This window comes from Aulostomus chinensis, chromosome 1 (assembly GCF_037954235.1).
Source record: "Aulostomus chinensis isolate RoL2024-O1b breed Wild chromosome 1, RoL_Achi_v1.0, whole genome shotgun sequence".
Lineage (NCBI taxonomy): Eukaryota > Metazoa > Chordata > Actinopteri > Syngnathiformes > Aulostomidae > Aulostomus > Aulostomus chinensis.
In genome coordinates this window covers 18,212,287-18,230,259 of record NC_141320.1, presented here as the reverse complement: position 1 = coordinate 18,230,259, position 17,973 = coordinate 18,212,287, and the positions used below count along the sequence as shown (strand labels likewise).

The following is a 17,973-nucleotide window of genomic DNA, read 5'->3' as shown; positions in this document are numbered from 1 at the left end:
AAATGAGGTGACAGTGATGTAGTGAGAGTTGATAGTAATTTCAAAATCACGCCAAAGTGATGTAATGAGAGTTGCTACATACCTAAGAAATGATGCTACAGTGATGTAGTGAGAGTTGCTACGAACCTCAACATGATGCTACAGTGATGTAATGAGAGTTGCTACGAATCTCAAAATGATGCGACAATGATGCAGTGAGAGTTGCTACGATCCTCAAAATGATGCTAAAGTGATGTAATGAGAGTTGCTACTTACCTAAGAAATGATGCTACAGTGATGTGGTGAGAGTTGCTACGAACCTCAAAATGTTGCAACAGTGATGTAATGAGAGTTGCTACTAACCGAAGAAATGATGCTACAGTGATGTAGTGAGACTTGCTACGAATCTCAAAATGATGCTACAGTAATGTCGTGAGAGTTGCTACTATCCTAAAAATGATGCGACAGTGATGCGATAATTGCGATGAAGCTCATAATGAAACTACAGTGATGTAATGAGAGTTGCGACAACCCTCAAAATGATGCAGGGTGACTTTGTGGAAAGTCTTGCACTCCCAACACATTCATTCTCACGAATGCAGTGACAGGTCAGAGCCAAGGGAGCCTCCATGTCCACAGATGTCCACATGGCAGCTGGACTTCCTTTTTCACTCCTTCCTGTTCCTCCTGGTACTTTTTGGCCACTGTTTGTTTGATGGTCTGAAAATGACACCCAGAGTAAATCAATACATTGAAATTAAAGATGAAATAAACTGGAGATATCAACGACTGCTTTAGATCATTTCCACACAAACCTTTCTGGTTGGCAAACATATGAGGCTCAAGGACCTGAACCAGTTCCCTGAACCCTTCCCTCTCAACAGTGCTGAGGGGCTGGCAGTACTTCAGGATGAAATTCAGCAGAGCCTCATCCAGCATCTGCTTCCTGGAAGCTGGATGGTTAAAGATGAAGGAGAGAAGAAATGAATAGGAATTAATGATCAATGAAGCAACTGTGAGTCAGTTGGAGAGTGGCTGTATACCTGAGTTCATCCTGGTGGATCTGGGACTTCATTCTCATGCCTGGCCCCATCATGCCTCAGCACTGAAGAGGTGCTTTTGTTGAGATGAGACGCTTCTGTCCAACAAATGCGACATTCAACCTGCAGAAAAGAACATGAGTACTCAGCTAAAAGTTCCTTTCTTCATGGTGACTGGTGTTTCTTAGTCTTAGACCACCAGGTTTCCAATGAGGTGTATCGGATACGTTGTTGTGTGCCGCTGAAATCCGTCCAATTCCGGCGTTGTTTCCTCATGAAATATGTTTGCCTTAAAGCTCATTAAAGTGTTGAACCACAATATCGTTCACCATAACTGAGTCAACTTCAAGATAACCTACTTCTACATTCCAGTCCCGGCTGCTCCTGTTCTGCTGCAGTCCAGAAAACAACAACCCGATACAATTGGCGCTCCTTCCCACAGCTCCGGCCCGGATCCGCATGGTTCCGCTGACTGTGAGACGCGCTCCCTCCAGAGTGGCACAGCCCGATGGGGGTCCTTATCTGGCACGGGGCCGTAAAACAGGTGGGACTGGAAAGCCTGGTTTGTTCTGCGTCGAGGGAACGCGTTGCTCTGCAATTCACCGCCAAGCCGCTAGGGGGTGTGGCTTTGTCTTTGTGTTGTTTACGGGGCTCTTGTCGGATTCCTTGGTTTTCTTCCGGTCACAGACAACAATTGTTGGCCATTTGTCAGTCTTTGTAGTGCCGCAATAAATCCTTTCTTCGGCTTGGTCCATTTTTTCTTGAAGCTTTCACCACAGAAACTTTGAAAATGGCAGTGTTGTTGTGCTGCGACTGAACCGGAAATGACGTTCTGAGCAAACCAATCACAGTCCTCGACGTTGACGTCACCACGCGTTGACGCGACGCGTAGGCAGGATATTTTGGAGGCGCGCGTCCGGCTACGGCGTCGGGTCCGCGGAGGGGTCTGCGTTGACGGCGTAGGTACGGTGTCAACGCGACGCAGAAGCATAAATCAGGCTTTATAATCCAATAGGAAGTTAGCATGTCAGGGATGAGACACCCTTATCGTCCAACAGGAAGTTAGCATGTCAGGGATGAGACACCCTTATCGTCCAACAGGAAGTTAGCATGTCAGGGATGAGACACCCTTATCGTCCAACAGGAAGTTAACATGTCAGGATGAGACTCCCTTACAGTCTAACAGGAAGTTAGCATGTCAGGGATGAGACATTCTTATCGTCCAACAGGAAGTTAACATGTCAGGATGAGACACCCTTATAGTCCAACAGGAAGTTAGCATCTACATGGTTCCCTTGACCAGAAGCCAGTGGGATCGTTCCATTCTGACATCTTGATTGACATTTGTCCTTCTCTTAGCTAAATAGCTGGCAATCATTTGAAAAAAACCTTGATTTATTTTTTCTATTTTGATCTTCAGCTCATTTGCATACTTTTGTTAAAAGTCCCCCCCCCTTTTTTTTTTTTTTTTTGCTGCTGTTTTTAGCACAAAGTCCACCTGGTGCCTAAAGACCAGTTCAGCATGGACTACGTTGAACATTCAGTCCGCTGCATCAGCACCCATGGACGGTTCCCCCCTGACAGGAGGATTCTGGTGAGGAATATTAGTGGGACAGCACTCTTGTTAGAACGGTTCTGATCCACCTTCCCTCCCCCTGTCGCTCCTCCTGTGTCCCCTCAGCGCTCTTGTTAGAAGGGTTCTGATCCACCTTCCCTCCCCCTGTAGCTCCTCCTGTGTCCCCTCAGTGCTCTTGTTAGAATGGTTCTGATCCACCTTCCCTCCCCCTGTAGCTCCTCCTGTCTCCCCTCAGCGCTCTTGTTTGAACGGTTCTGATCCACCTTCCCTCCCCCTGTAGCTCCTCCTGTGTCCCCTCAGCGCTCTTGTTTGAACGGTTCTGATCCACCTTCCCTCCCCCTGTATCTCCTCCTGTGTCCCCTCACGTTTCCAAACTCCCTCCCACAGGCTGGTGCTGAAGGAGGGCCAGAGCTCCTCCTACAGGAGCCCATCCTGGCCTCCCCCGCTGCAGCTCCTCCACTGACCTCCCACCAGAGAGATGAGCCCCCTGGTTCAGAGGTGACAGACCACCTCTGGGAGCAGACAACAGAGATCACATCAGGCTGGACTCCGTGCAGGTACGGAGGCTGACGGCTGCTGAGTGAGTGAGTTTACGACGCTCCCACCACTGCTGCTGGATTGATTTAACACATCTGGAATATTTAGATTTATTCTGGGTCAACATCTGCATCTGTTGAAGTCCTCAGTCTCCATGCAGGTGGTGTTGTTCCAGATAAAAGGTCTCAATAACAGCATCACTCCAGGTGAAACCATTCCAAAGAAGGCTAAGTGGAGCTGGCATATCAGCCCCCAATGGAAGCCTGCTGCTGCTGCCAAGCTCTCCATGTCATCATGGAAAAGTTGATTGTTCAACTCAATGTTTTTCCCATTGGGAGGAGATTTGTTGTTCCACCATGAAGTCTTTTCTGGTGATGAGTTTGTGTGTTGTAGTAGCATGAAGATATCTTGTTGTCATGATCAACTCATCTGGCCTGGTGGAAGAACGCTGCTGTGTTTGGATTCAGACGAGTCAAATCTGAACCAGGGACTTGTAGTTTTATCCTCGGTCTCTGGACTCATAAAATGGAGACCGGCCCAGTTTTACACTTTTGAACTCCTTCATGATGTTCAAATCTCATGACTGAGATTCGTGATTGGAAACATCCGCGGTTCAGGAAAGAAAACATGTACCATTGAACATCGCTCTCATCCTTCTACTCAGAACGCTGCGGTGGACTCCACCGTGTCCAGGCTTTGAGCAGATACGTCTTCATCCTCCACCACCACCAGCCGCTCCACCCCACCCACCCTGTGCAGGTCTACATTACCAGGGTCGGATCTGGCAGGGTGGAGGATCTTTGATTCATCTTAGCTTTCCTGCTCCGGCTGTTTGAGAAACATTAAAATGGAGATTGTTGTTTGTGTCTTTCAGGCCACGCCAACGCCTCCGTCTTTCCCCACGTTTACGGCTGCCGAAACGTGCCGGTGTCTGAAAACCAGATCATTGTGGATGTGCCGGACCACCAGGTCCTCCTCACCTGCAGGTTCCTGCAGGCAGAGCCCTGTGGTGGTAGGTTTCCTGCTCCTCTGCTGGACTGATACCCTCTCCCTTTCCCGACACGTATCTGCTGTTTCTACTCTGTGCCTCCTTCTCCTCTGTCAGGCCTGGACTTCTTCCTTCTGTCTCTCCAGGATTACGTCCTGGTGGTGCCTGAGAGCAGCTCCAGCTCCAGCTCCCTGAACCAAGAACCACTGGAGAATTCTGACCACTTCATCAGCAACTGTGGCCTCAACAGCTTTCATGTCAAGTCGGTGTCTCTCAGCCTGAGTTGGTCCCTGTTCTGTATCCCTGAATGTTCTAGAGGAACTAAACTGGGCCTGACTGGGACGCTTCTGTCTGCTCAGATTTGGGTTGTGAATGCATTCAGATGTCATTTACAAGCATTGGAACTAAAGACCTGAGCCTCAAGAATATTTAGTTCTTGATTTACTTTCTCTTGCAGGGTTTCATTTTGTGCTAATTTTCTTTTGAAGATCTTTGTTTTTTGTTGTCCTTCCATTGAACAAGTTTGGCTAAGAACCTTTACCCCACTAAACTAATTTTCCTAAAATGTCTCGCTAACGTTTCCTTTTTCTCTGTCGTCCCTCCTGTCCTTGGTCTCCATTCTGTCTCAGCTCAGCTGTGTCTCTTGGGCTCTCTTCAACAACGGCGCCCTGCCTTGTGCCTGCCATGAGGTTGGAGCTGAGAGTGACACCTGCGAGTCATTTGGTGGTCGGTGCCGCTGCAGGCCCCACGTGATTGGCCGAGACTGCTCCATGTGGGCCGCGGGCTGCTGGGGATTCCCCACTGCAGACGTGAGTGTCAGATTGGATGAATGATGAGTAATAAGGGCTTTTAATGATGAGTGAGAGGACGGACCAAACCAACCTGTCCAACCGTCAGAGGAAAGTTTGTTGTTCTAGTTTCAACTCTTACTACATTACTGTAAGCATCATTTTGAGGTTATTAGCAACTATCACTACATTACTGTTAGCATCATTTCGAGTTCATTAGCAATTCTTCCGACATCACTGTAGCATTATTTGGAGGTTTGAAGCAACTCTTATTACATTACTGTTGCATTATTTTAAGGTTCGTAGCAACTCTTCCTACATTACTGTAAGCATCACTGAGTTTATTAGCAATTATCACTACGTTACTGTTAGCATCATTTTGCGTTCAATAGCAATTCTTACAACATCACTGTCGCATCATTTTGAGATCATTAGCAATCCTTCCGACATCACTGTCAGCATCATTTTTAGGTTATTTGAAACTTTCACTACATTACTGTTAGCATCACTTTCAGTTCATTAGCAATTCTTACTACATCACTTTTGCATTATTTTGAGGTTCGTAGCAACCCTTACCATATTACTGTCAGCATCGCTTTGAGGGTATTCGAAACTTTCACTACATTACTGTTAGCATCATTTTGAGTCCATTCGCAATTCTTACTACATCACTGTCGCATCATTTTGAGATCATTAGCAATTCTTCTGACATCACTGTCGCATTATTTTGAGGTTCGTAGCAACTCTTACTACATTACTGTTAGCATCATTTTGAGGTTTGTAGCAACTCTTACTACATGACTGTCAGCATCACTTTGAGGTTTTTTGAAAAACTTACTACATTAGTGTAAGCATCACTGAAATTATTAGCAACTATCACTACGTTACTCTTAGCATCGTTTTGAGTTCAATAGCAATTCTTACGACATCACTGTCAGCATCATTTTGAGATCATTAGCAATTCTTCCGACATCACTTTCGCATTGTTTTGAGGTTCGTAGCAACTCTTACTACATGACTGTCAGCATCACATTGAGGTTATTCGAAACTTTCACTACATTATTGTCAGCATCATTTTGAGTTCATTAGTTATTCTTACTAAATCACTGTAGCATCATTTTGAGTTCATTAGCAATTCTTCCAACATCACTGTTGCAATATTTTGAGGTTCGTAGCAACTCTTACTACATGACATTCAGCATCACTTTGAGGTTGTTCGAAACACTTACTACATTACTGTAAGCATCACCGAGTTGATTAGCAACTATCACTACATTACTGTAAGCATCATTTTGAGTTCATTAGCAATTCTTACTAAATCACTGTAGCATCATTTTGATGTTCGTAGCAACTTTTACTACATTACTGTTGCATTATTTAAAGGTTCGTAGCAACTCTTCCTACATTACTGTCAGCATCACTTTGAGTTTATTAGCAACTATCACTACATTACTTTTAGCATCATTTTAAGTTTATTAGCAATTCATAGACATCACTGTAGCATTAAATTGAGGTTAGTAGCAACTCTTACTACATGACTGTCAGCATCACTTTGAGGTTATTCGAAACACTTACTACATTACTGTAAGCATCACTGAGTTTATTAGCAACTATCACTACATTACTGTTAGCATCATTTTGAGGTTAGAAGCAACTCTTACTACATGACTGTCAGCATCACTTTGAGGTTGTTCGAAACACTTACTACATTACTGTAAGCATCGCTGAGCTGATTAGCAACTAACACTACATTACTGTTAGCATCATTTTGAGTTCATTAGCAATTCTTCTGACATCACTGTCGCAATATTTTGAGGTTCATCGCAACTTTTACTATATTATTGTCGCATTATTCTGAGGTTCGTAGCAACTCTGACTACATGACTGTCAGCATCACTTTGAGGTAATTCGAAACGTTCACTCCATTACTGTTAGCATTATTTTGAGTTCATTAGCAATTCTTACAACATCACTGTCGCATCATTTTGAGATCTTTAGCAATTCTTCTGATTTCACTGTCGCATTATTTTGATGTTCGTAGCAACTTTTACGACATTACCGTTTCATTATTTAAAGGTTCGTAGCAACTCTTACTACATTACTGTAAGCATCACTGAGTTTATAGCAACTATCGCTACATTACTGTTAGCATCATTTTGAGTTCATTAGCAATTCATAGACATCACTGTACCATTAAATTGAGGTTAGTAGCAACACTTACTACATGACTGTCAGCATCACTTTGAGGTTCTTCGAAACGTTCACTCCATTACTGTTAGCATCATTTTGAGTTCATTAGCAATTCTTACTAAATCACTGTCGCATCATTTTGAGATCTTTAGCAATTCTTCAGACATCACTGTCGCATTTTTTTGAGGTTCGTAGAAACTCTTACTACATTACTGTCAGCATCACTTTGAGGTTATTCGAAACTTTCACTCCATTACTGGTAGAATCATTTTGAGTTCATTAGCAATTCTTACTCAATCACTGTAGCATCATTTTGAGATCTTTAGCAATTCTTCTGACATCACTGTCGCATTATTTTGAGGTTCGTAGCAACTCTTCCTACATGACTGTCAGCATCACTTTGAGGTTGTTCGAAACACTTACTACATTACTGTAAGCATCACTGAGTTTATTAGCAACTATCACTACATTACTGTAGCATCATTATGAGGTTCGTAGCAACTCTCACCACATTACTGTAGCATCATTTTGAGGTTCGTATCAACTCTCACCACATCACTTCATTATCATTTTGAGATTTTTAGCAACTCTCACTACATTACTGTCAGCATCATTATGAGGTTTTTCGCAACTCTCACCACATCACTTTAGCATTATTTTGAGATTTTTAGCAACACTTACAACATTACTGCACCATTATTGAGGTTCGTAGCAACTCTCACTGCATTACTGTCAGCATCATTTTGAGGTTTTAAGCAACTCTTACTGCATCACTGGAGCATCATTTTGAGGTCCGGAGCAACTCTCACTACATCACTGTAGCATCATTTGGAGGATAGTAGCAACTCTCACTACATCACTGTAGCATCATTTGGAGGATAGTAGGAACTCTCACCACATCACTGTCGCATCATTTTGAGCTTTTTGAGAAACTCTCACCACATCACTGTCGCATCATTTTGAGATTTTAAGCAACTCTCACAACATCACTGTAGCATCATTTTGAGGTTCGTAGCAACTCTCACTACATCACTGTAGCATCATTTTAAGGTTTTAAGCAACTCTTACTACATCACTGGAGCATCATTTTGATGTTCGTAGCAACTCTCACTACATTATTGTAGCATCATTTTGAAGATAGTAGCAACTCTCACTACATGACTGTCAGCATCATTTTAAGGTTTTAAGCAACTCTTACTACATCACTGGAGCATCATTTTGATGTTCGTAGCAACTCTCACTACATCACTGTAGCATCATTTTGAGGTTTTTAGCAACCTAATACATTAATTGAGCATCATTTTTTAGGATCGTAGCAACTCTCACTTCATTACTTTCAGCATCATTTTGAGGTTTTTAGCAACTCTAACTACATTACTGTTGCATCATTTTGAGGTTCGTAGCAACTCTCACTACATTACTGTCAGCATCATTTTGAGGTTTTTAGCAACTCTCACCACATCACTTTAGCATCATTTTTAGGTTCTTAGCAACTCTCACTAAATGACTGTCAGACTCATTTTGAGGTTTTAAGCAACTCTTACTGCATCACTGGAGCATCATTTTGAGGTCTGTAGCAACTCTCACCACATCACTGTCGCATCATTTTGAGTTTTTTGAGAAACTCTGACTACATCACTGTAGCATCATTTGGAGGATAGTAGCAACTCTCACCACATCACTGTCAGCATCATTTTGAGGTTTTTAGCAACTCTCACCACATCACTTTAGCATCATTTTTAGGTTCTTAGCAACTCTCACTACATGACTGTCAGCATCATTTTAAGGTTTTAAGCAACTCTTACTGCATCACTGGAGCATCATTTTGAGATTTGAAGCAACTCTCACTACATGACTGTCAGCGTCATTTTAAGGTTTTAAGCAACTCTTACTGCATCTCTGGAGCATCATTTTGAGATTTGAAGCAACTCTCACTTCATCACTTTAGCATCATTTTTTAGATTAGTAGACACTCTCACTACATCACTGTAGCATCATTTTGAGGTTTTTAGCAACTCTCACCACATTACTGTCAGCATCATTTTGAGGTTTTTAGCAACTGTCACCACATCACTGTCGCATCATTTTGAGATTTTAAGCAACTCTCACTACATCACTTTAGCATCATTTCTTAGATGAGAAGCAACTCTCACTATATCACTGGAGCATCATTTTGAGGTTTTTACGAACACTTACTACATCACTGCAGCATCATTTTGAGGTTTTTAGCAACTCTCACTACATCACTGTAGCATCATTTTGAGAGTCGTAGCATCTCTCACTACATTACTGACAGCATCATTTTGATTTTTTTTTCCACTCTCACCACATCACTTTCGCATCATTTTGAGATTTTTAGCAACTCTTACTGCATCACTGGAGCATCATTTTGAGGTCCGGAGCAACTCTCACTACATCACTGTATCATCATTTGGAGACTTTAAGCAACTCTCACTACATCACTGTAGCATCATTTGGAGGATAGTAGCAACTCTCACCACATCACTGTCGCATCATTTTGAGCTTTTTGAGAAACTCTCACCACATCACTGTCGCATCATTTTGAGATTTTAAGCAATTCTCACAACATCACTGTAGCATCATTTTGAGGTTCGTAGCAACTCTCACTACATTATTGTAGCATCATTTTGAGGATAGTAGCAACTCTCACTACATGACTGTCAGCATCATTTTAAGGTTTTAAGCAACTCTTACTACATCACTGGAGCATCATTTTGACGTTCGTAGCAACTCTCACTACATCACTGTAGCATCATTTTGAGGTTTTTAGCAACCTAATACATTACTGGAGCATCATTTTTTAGGATCGTAGCAACTCTCACTGCATTACTTTCAGCATCATTTTGAGATTTTAAGCAACTCTCACTACATGACTGTCAGCATCATTTTAAGGTTTTAAGCAACTCTTACTGCATCACTGGAGCATCATTTTGAGATTTGAAATAACTCTTACTACATGACTGTCAGCATCATTTTAAGGTTTTAAGCAACTCTTACTGCATCACTGGAGCATCATTTTGAGATTTGAAGCAACTCTCACTTCATCACTTTAGCATCATTTTTTAGATTAGTAGCAACTCTCACTACATCACTGGAGCATCATTTTGAGGTTTTTACCAACACTTAATACATCACTGCAGCATCATTTTGAGGTTTTTAGCAACTCTCACCACATTACTGTCAGCATCATTTTGAGGTTTTTAGCAACTGTCACCACATCACTGTCGCATCATTTTGAGATTTTAAGCAACTCTCACTACATCACTTTAGCATCATTTCTTAGATGAGAAGCAACTCTCACTTTATCACTGGAGCATCATTTTGAGAGTCGTAGCATCTCTCACTACATTACTGACAGCATCATTTTGATTTTTTTTTTCAACTCTCACCACATCACTTTCGCATCATTTTGAGATTTTTAGCAACTCTTACTACATCACTGTAGCATCATTTTGAGGTTTTTAGCATCTCTTCCTACATCACTGTAGCATCATTTTGAGGTTCGTTGCAACTCTCACTACATTACTGACAGCATCATTTTGAGATTTTTAGCAACTCTCACCACATCACTGTCGCATCTTTTTAAGATTTTAAGAAACTCTCACCACATCACTGTAGTATCATTTCTTAGATAAGTAGCAACTCTCACTACATCACTGGAGCATCATTTTGAGGTTTTAAGCAACTCTTACTACATCACTGTAGCAACATTTTGAGGTTTTTAGCAACTTAATACATTACTGTAGCATCATTTTGAGGTTTTTAGCAACTTAATACATAACTGTAGCATCATTTTGAGGTTCATAGCAACTCTTACAACATTACTGTAGCATCATTTTGAGCTTTTCAGCAACTCTCACTACATGACTGTGGAATCATTTTTAGGTTTTAAGAAACTCTCACCACATCACTGTAGTATCATTTCTTAGATAAGTAGCAACTCTCACTACATCGCTGTAGCATCATTTATAGGTTCGTAGCAACTCTCACTTCATCACTGGAGCATCATTTATAGGTTCGTAGCAACTCTCACTACATCACTGACAGCATCATTTTGAGGTTTTTAGCAACTTTCACCACATCACTGGAGCAAGAAGAGAGAGAGGAGGAACAACTTGATTGAATAAAACAAAGACAAACAATCAAAGAGAGTCAGAGCAGAGGGAGCGGCCCTGAGGAACAGTTAATGGTGGAGTTTGATGATCCATCATTCATCTCCTTTAAATGCTGTCAGGGAGGGAGAGCCGTCTGCTGGTGGTGGTGTTCATTCCTCAGTGGGAGCCTCTATGGTTGATATTCTACTGCCCTCTGATGGTGAGGCAGTGGGGATGCAGGTGATCTGCTGGTCTGGTTGAACGTGAGTGGACAGAAACCTTGTTGAGGTGACTGGGAGTTCCTGACTGTGGTGAGCTGCCTTGCTTCTCCTCAGGTCTTGATGGTGGCTTTCTGCTGGACTGTGGTTGAAGGGAACATGGCATCGTATGATTTTCAGCTATGACATCTGGACAGTGGACAGATGTGACATCATCAAGGTCTCACTGCCTGCTTTGTTCATGGATCAATGGAACGTTGTGTTGGAACCTTTATTGTAGAACTGCTATGAGCTGAGAGCTCAGTGTTGTTGGAACAACGCAGCTCCACATGGGACTGATGTGATGAAGAGGTTTTTATTGAGCTGAAGCTGGAGAGCAACAATCAAAATGGAGCAGCAAACATAATGTCTGGTCTCTCTCTCTTCTCTTCCCCACCTCTCTGTCTCCTCTCCTCCCTCACCTCCATCTCTCTCCAGCCCTTTTTAGACAGAAAATGTGCCAAATTTGCCGTCTTGTCTGTGTGAAATGGAGGCGTAATATTCCTCTTTTTGAAAAGACACCCTTGTGTGGGCATCAACACTTGATGTGATGTGCAGCTCACACAACCTCAGTCATTGACAACGCAATGACTGAGGTTGGCAGAGCGGGGCAACAACAGACTCTTGAACTGAAACCCAAGATGGAAACCATCTCGGAGCAGTTGGCCGCTCTGCAAAGAGGAGAGTGATGTTGAAGACCAGAAATTTAACTTTACATTTTGGATTGGACTGAAAGAGAAGACAGATTGGAATGTGTGCTCCTCCGCCCAAACCCACAGCTTCCTTATCGGCTGCCCCATTGTTTATCCTCCAGGAGAACTCCTTCTGCCTTGGTGACGTAAATGGCGTGTACTATCCTCCCCTCCCCCATGTGTTCCTGACCCCTGCCTCTGCCCTCTCCACCTCCCTTGGGGTGGCAGCGCCGACCTTGTAGTCTGGCTGCAGGCCTCACTCTCACTTGCCTCCATTGGGACAACGGACTGTTCAAGTTCAGCGTACATACACAACAAATGTATATGTGCTGCTGTTAATTCTGAAGTGTACCATTATTACGATTAAACTGTGCATTCAGGGAACATTAAAGTGGTTTCAATCGTATTCATCAGGTTGATTTCAGTTTGTAGACGTTAATGATAAATCTTCTATACAAAGTTAAACACGGTGTTCCTCAAGGTTCAGTGCTGGGGCCGATAGTCTTCACTTTATATATGCTTCCTTTAGGTCATATTATTGGGAAACAGTCCATACATTTCCATTGTTACACAGATGATACTCAATTATATTTATCAATAAAGCTGGATGAAGGCCAACAGTTGTCTACAACTCCATGCATTAGTTACATCTAGGCTGGACTATTGTAGTTCTTTATTATCAGGCTGCACCAACAAGTGGTTAAAGACTCGACAGCTGCACATGTATTGACAGGAACCAGGAAGAGAAACCATCGTAACAATAACATACACTCATGTAAGATAGTCTGAAAACACTCGAAGATAATTCAGTGTTTGATCAGTGATCAATACGTCAATACAAAGATCAGTAAGTGGTCCCAGGTGGATCTTTCCATGGTGACCTCAGAGAAAATAAGATCAGCCCTCTCACCGTCATATCCAATGATGGCTCCATTATGTCAGGTTAACTGAGTTCATTTCCTGCTGCATTATCTGAAAAACGCTTTCTTAAACCAGAACCTCCAAGTTGGGTCTGAACGACCATGATAAATTGCATTATCTACTCAGTTTGAGTCACACCAACACAGAATGGACAAAGGACATTTTTCTGTTGTGTTGTTTCATGTTTTCCTGATCTGGGAAGCTTTTGCAAGACAAATGTCTCTCAAGTGTGTGTTCTCCTCATGAGTGTGTTTACATGCAGGCTTCCTCTTGTGACAACTGATGTCATTGGAAACCATCTTGAGGACATTTGGAGAAAGTTCAATCTTTTAGCTGCAGTTACAGTGACTTACAACACTGGAACAACAACAAAAACACCCCTCCACAAACACTCTTGTCCAACATTTGTGCCCAAATTTTCTCCTCATGAGGCATCAAATCACTACAAAAACTGCCATTAAGTTGATCTGGTTGGCACTGGTATTTGTTCTTGCTGCATCATCGTCCAGCCTCCAACCAGAGGTCCCTCAGTTATCATGGAGCCACAGGTGGAGTCTGGATTCTTTTCTAGAATGAGACGGCAATGAGAGTCCTGCCAAGTGACATCACTGACATGAATGGATGACTTCAGTCACATGACTGGATGACTTCAGTCACATGACTGGATGACAGTGTAGATGCCAATATAGAGGTTGGGGAAATCGTCTCTGAGAATCCAGCTTGAACCCACGCCCTCCTTGTCCTTCAAAAACCCAAACAGCGACCATCAGTCTCCCTCCAATCCTGTACTTGGTTCAATGTTGCTGTTCCATTTTGCAGCAGTAGGTGTCGCTGTGATACCAGGTTCAGTTCAAGAGTCCCAACTCCAGCTCATGTTGGTGACCTCAGTGGCAGGTAAAATGGTGCTTCAGTGGATCATGTGATCAACTCATGTGTGTCCTCACTGCTCCACAGGTCTGTCAAATGTTCTGTAAAATAGTTGGACCCAGCAGAGCTGCTAGATTAAGAGTTGATGGAGTCGTTGCAGATACCAGGGTCCAGTTCCATCCTCACTACCCCTGGTGACCATGTCAAAGTGTCCTTGAGTAAGATACTGAACCCCTAAATACTTCTGATGAGTAGATTGGCTCCTTGCATGGCAGCCTTCAGCATCAGTGTGTGAGTGTGTGTGAATGAGAGGACATTGTTCAGCTCCTTGAGTGCTGCTGAGGTAGAAAGGCTCTGTACAAACTGAGTCCTTTTACCATTTCTTTCCTGCTTCTAGCGGTGCTGTTGTCACTTCCTGTGACCGTGGAGGGAAGGGGTCCCCCTTCAGAATAAGTTTTATATCATGATGTTACTTCCTCTTCAACATGCCTTTAGCAGACCAACTCACTAAACTGCACAGTGAGGTAGTGTGGCCGAGCGGTCTAAGGCGCTGGATTTAGGCTCCAGTCTCTGAGGAGGCGTGGGTTCAAATCCCACCACTGCCATCATGTCCCAGGTCACTGGAGAGGTGTGGCAGGTCTCTAACTGCCTCTCCTCTCTCTTCCACTGGTATTGTCAAACCTGTGACCAGAAGAAGAATCCTCCTGTGAGTCCACAGACCTGAGCACTGCTGCTCTGACTACCAGGTTACTTCTCAGTTCTGTTCTGCCCTGCTCACAACCACAGGCTGGTGTTGAGGCCTGCAGCAACCAGGGCCCCAGTCACCAAGAGTATAAAGGCTGGACATTGTGGCAGTGGGAGGAGTCAAAATGAAGACAGACCAATGTGAGCAGGACGTTACTGGAGAAGTCATCCATCCACTTTCTATTCTTATCCTTTATGGGTCACGGGGGGGGGGGGGGTGATCCCAGGTGACATTGTTCAAGAGGCAGGGTTCACCCTGGACAGGTCACCAGTCCATCCGGAGAAATGAGGTGGTCGGTATCATGCAACCTAAACTAAAACATTAGTCAGATCAAATTCAGATTAAAGCAAGAGTCTCCAGATCAAAGTCAGAATTCCTGATGATGTCATCAGGGCTTTGACAGTAGCTAGAATTCTGTCTTTGATCTCAGGAGGACATGAAAGAAACACAATTGAGGAAAGTAGAGGAGAACATTCAGCTTCATTAGAAACACTTGAACTATTGAACAGTAGAATTTGTTTGAAACAGTTTACAACACTGAGTGACAGGATTGAAGAGGGGAGAGTTTTCTACTTTAAATTTAATTCTAACTTCAAAGTCAAGTCAAGTCAATTTTATTTATTTTGTGCCAAATCCCAACAGAAGTTATCTCATGACACTTTACAAGTTTATCTAATGAGACAGGTACCCTGGAAGGTATCACCTTGGCCCCCCAGCACCACCCTAAGGAACCGAGGAGGTCTCTTTGATCAGGATCTGTCCTTTCATGCCCACATTCAGCAAATTTCGAGGACTGCTTTCTTTCATTTGTGAAACATTGCTGAGATCAGACACATCCTGTCTCAAAAAGATGCAGAAAAACTAGTCCATGCCTTTGTCACTTCCAGGCTGGATTACTGCAATTCCCTCCTATCAGGCTGCACCAGGAGGTCCCTAAAGACTCTCCAGCTGGTCCAGAACGCTGCTGCCTGACTAGAACTAGTAGAAGAGACCATGTCTCTCCTGTACTGGCCTCTCTGCATGGCTCCCTGTCAAATTTAGAAGAGAATTCAAAATTCCCCTTCTACCATCGAAGTCCTCAACAGTCAGGCTCCTTCATACCTGACAGAGCTCCTAGTCCCCTATTATCCAGCTAGAACCCTTCACTTCCAGGATGCGGGGTTACTGGTGGTTCCTAGAGTTTCTAAAAGTAGACTGGGAGCCAGAGCCTTCAGCTATCAGGCTCCCCTCCTGTGGAACCGTCTCACAGTTTCAGTCCAGGATGCAGACACCCTCTTGACCTATAAGAGCAGACGAAAGACCTTCCTTTTTGATCAGGCTTATAGTTGGGCTGCTTAGGCTGGCCCTTAGATATGCTGCTAAAGGCTTAGACTGCTGGGGGATCTCCCATGGTGCACTGGGCTTCTCTCTCCTCCTCTCTGTCCTCCTATATTTGTCATACATAAATCATACTCATATGTATTACTAACTCGTCTCCTTCTCCAGAGCCTTCAGGCTCCCCTCATCCCAGATGTGGGTGCTGCTGGAGGAGGCTGCAGATCTGAAGAGGCTCAAGCTGCCACCCGTAGCTCCACCTGCTCACCGTCTGTCCATCAGTCTCTTCACTTCTCTCTCTCTTTATCTCTGTCCCACTCTTTCCTTCTGCATATCTGTCTTCCTCCATTATCTGTCTTTGTCTCTGCCCCGCTCTCCTGCTCTCTTTCCCTCCAACCGGTCAAAGCAGAAGGCCGTCCCCACTGATCCTGGATCTGCTCGACGTTCCTGTCTGTTAAAAGGAAGGTTTTTGTCGCCGCTGTTGCAGGATGTGCTGCTGGTGGAGAATTGTTGGGTGGAGGTTCATTGAAGGAGTTTGGTTCTAGACCTGCTCTACTAGTGAAGAGTCATGAGAGAACTTTTGTTGTGATTTGGCGCAATACAAATAAAACTGACTTGACCAGTGTCATTTGTGGTCTTTTGTAAATTGCATGCCACATGAAATTATTGTTGGTCAGTTTTCTAGCGACTGTCTCACAGTGGCAAGACAAGAACACTTCTACTTTTAATGTTGACAGTTTGTTCAACACTGAACTTCATCCAGTACCATGTTGTCAAACACTGGAACCTCCACAGCACCTGAACAGGGACTTGAACCCTGGACCCTCACATTAAAAGTCTGATGCTCTACCGTCTGAGCTCCTCAGGCTCTTTCTACAGCATTGAGACAGGAACAGAAACACCTGTGAAGGTCAAACTGATGCTTTCTTGACTTGTTCAGTCCTCCATGTTAAAGTCCACCATGCTTTTGATTGGCTCTGATTCTCTGTGGCAAAATCCAACAAGAGGCTCCAAAAATGTCCTGAATGTCACAAGAATGCACAGGACAAGATGTTAGTTTCCTTCATGTCTGCAGTTCCTCCACTGGAAAGTAAAGTCAATGCTGCTCCTCTGCTGAAACCTGGGATCGGACCAGGGACCTTTAGATCTTCAGTCTAAGGCTCTCCCAACTGAGCTGGTTCAGTTCTGAGTGAGGGCCCTGCTTCTCTCATTTATAATCTCTTCCACTCTCACTAGAACTTAGAGAGGATTGGAGCTTCTGAAGTCCTGACACAAATCAAACCAGGGACTCTGAACCACACAGTGAAGGAGTTGGTCATCAAGGTTGATGGCAGCTTATTAAGTTCTAGCTTTTATCAAATATAAGAAATGTAAATGAATTCAACACTGATTGCATTTCCCTCCTGTCTTTGGTGCCCTCAGACTTTCTGAGAACTGTAGGAGGAACTGCTCTCTGCTCTCTGTTCTGCTCAATGGAGGAAGGAACGGAGCTCTAAGTTTTCCAGTTTCTACATCAGTGAATGGACTTTCTGTGCTGCAAGGAACCAAAGCTACTAAGGAGGATTACAGAGTTTGTCCTTGCTGGAGTCAGTGACTTAATAGAGTCTAACAAAGGGTTGAACCTGAATGAGACAGTCACCCTTCAACATGGGGCCATGGCAGAGTGAACCAAGGACACTACAATGGGGGTGAGAGTGGAGCCATGATGGATTCACAGTTCATCACCTCCACCATCATGTGGACCACCTGATCACCTCTCCCTCAACCTCTAAATAACTCATTCCCTGACCGGGAATTGAACCCGGGCCACTGACATGACAGGATGACCCAGTCATGTGACTGAAGGAGCTGAGAGCTTCGAAACATCATTGGTGATGGTGTCTTCCACTGGAGTCAGCAGCCTCAACTCCTCTATCAACACCTGTCAGAGACCTGCTGGAGGTCCCACTGAGGTTTGAACTGGG

At 43.7% G+C, this 17,973-nt stretch overlaps 1 non-coding gene across 1 annotated transcript; it reads left to right on the top strand.

Moving 5' to 3' along the window:
- The first annotated feature begins 14,473 nt into the window (after nt 1-14,473).
- trnal-uag (transfer RNA leucine (anticodon UAG)) lies at nt 14,474-14,555 on the top strand. The gene has a single exon. It is a non-coding gene; the product is annotated as a tRNA-Leu (tRNA).
- Nucleotides 14,556-17,973: the final 3,418 nt, after the last annotated feature.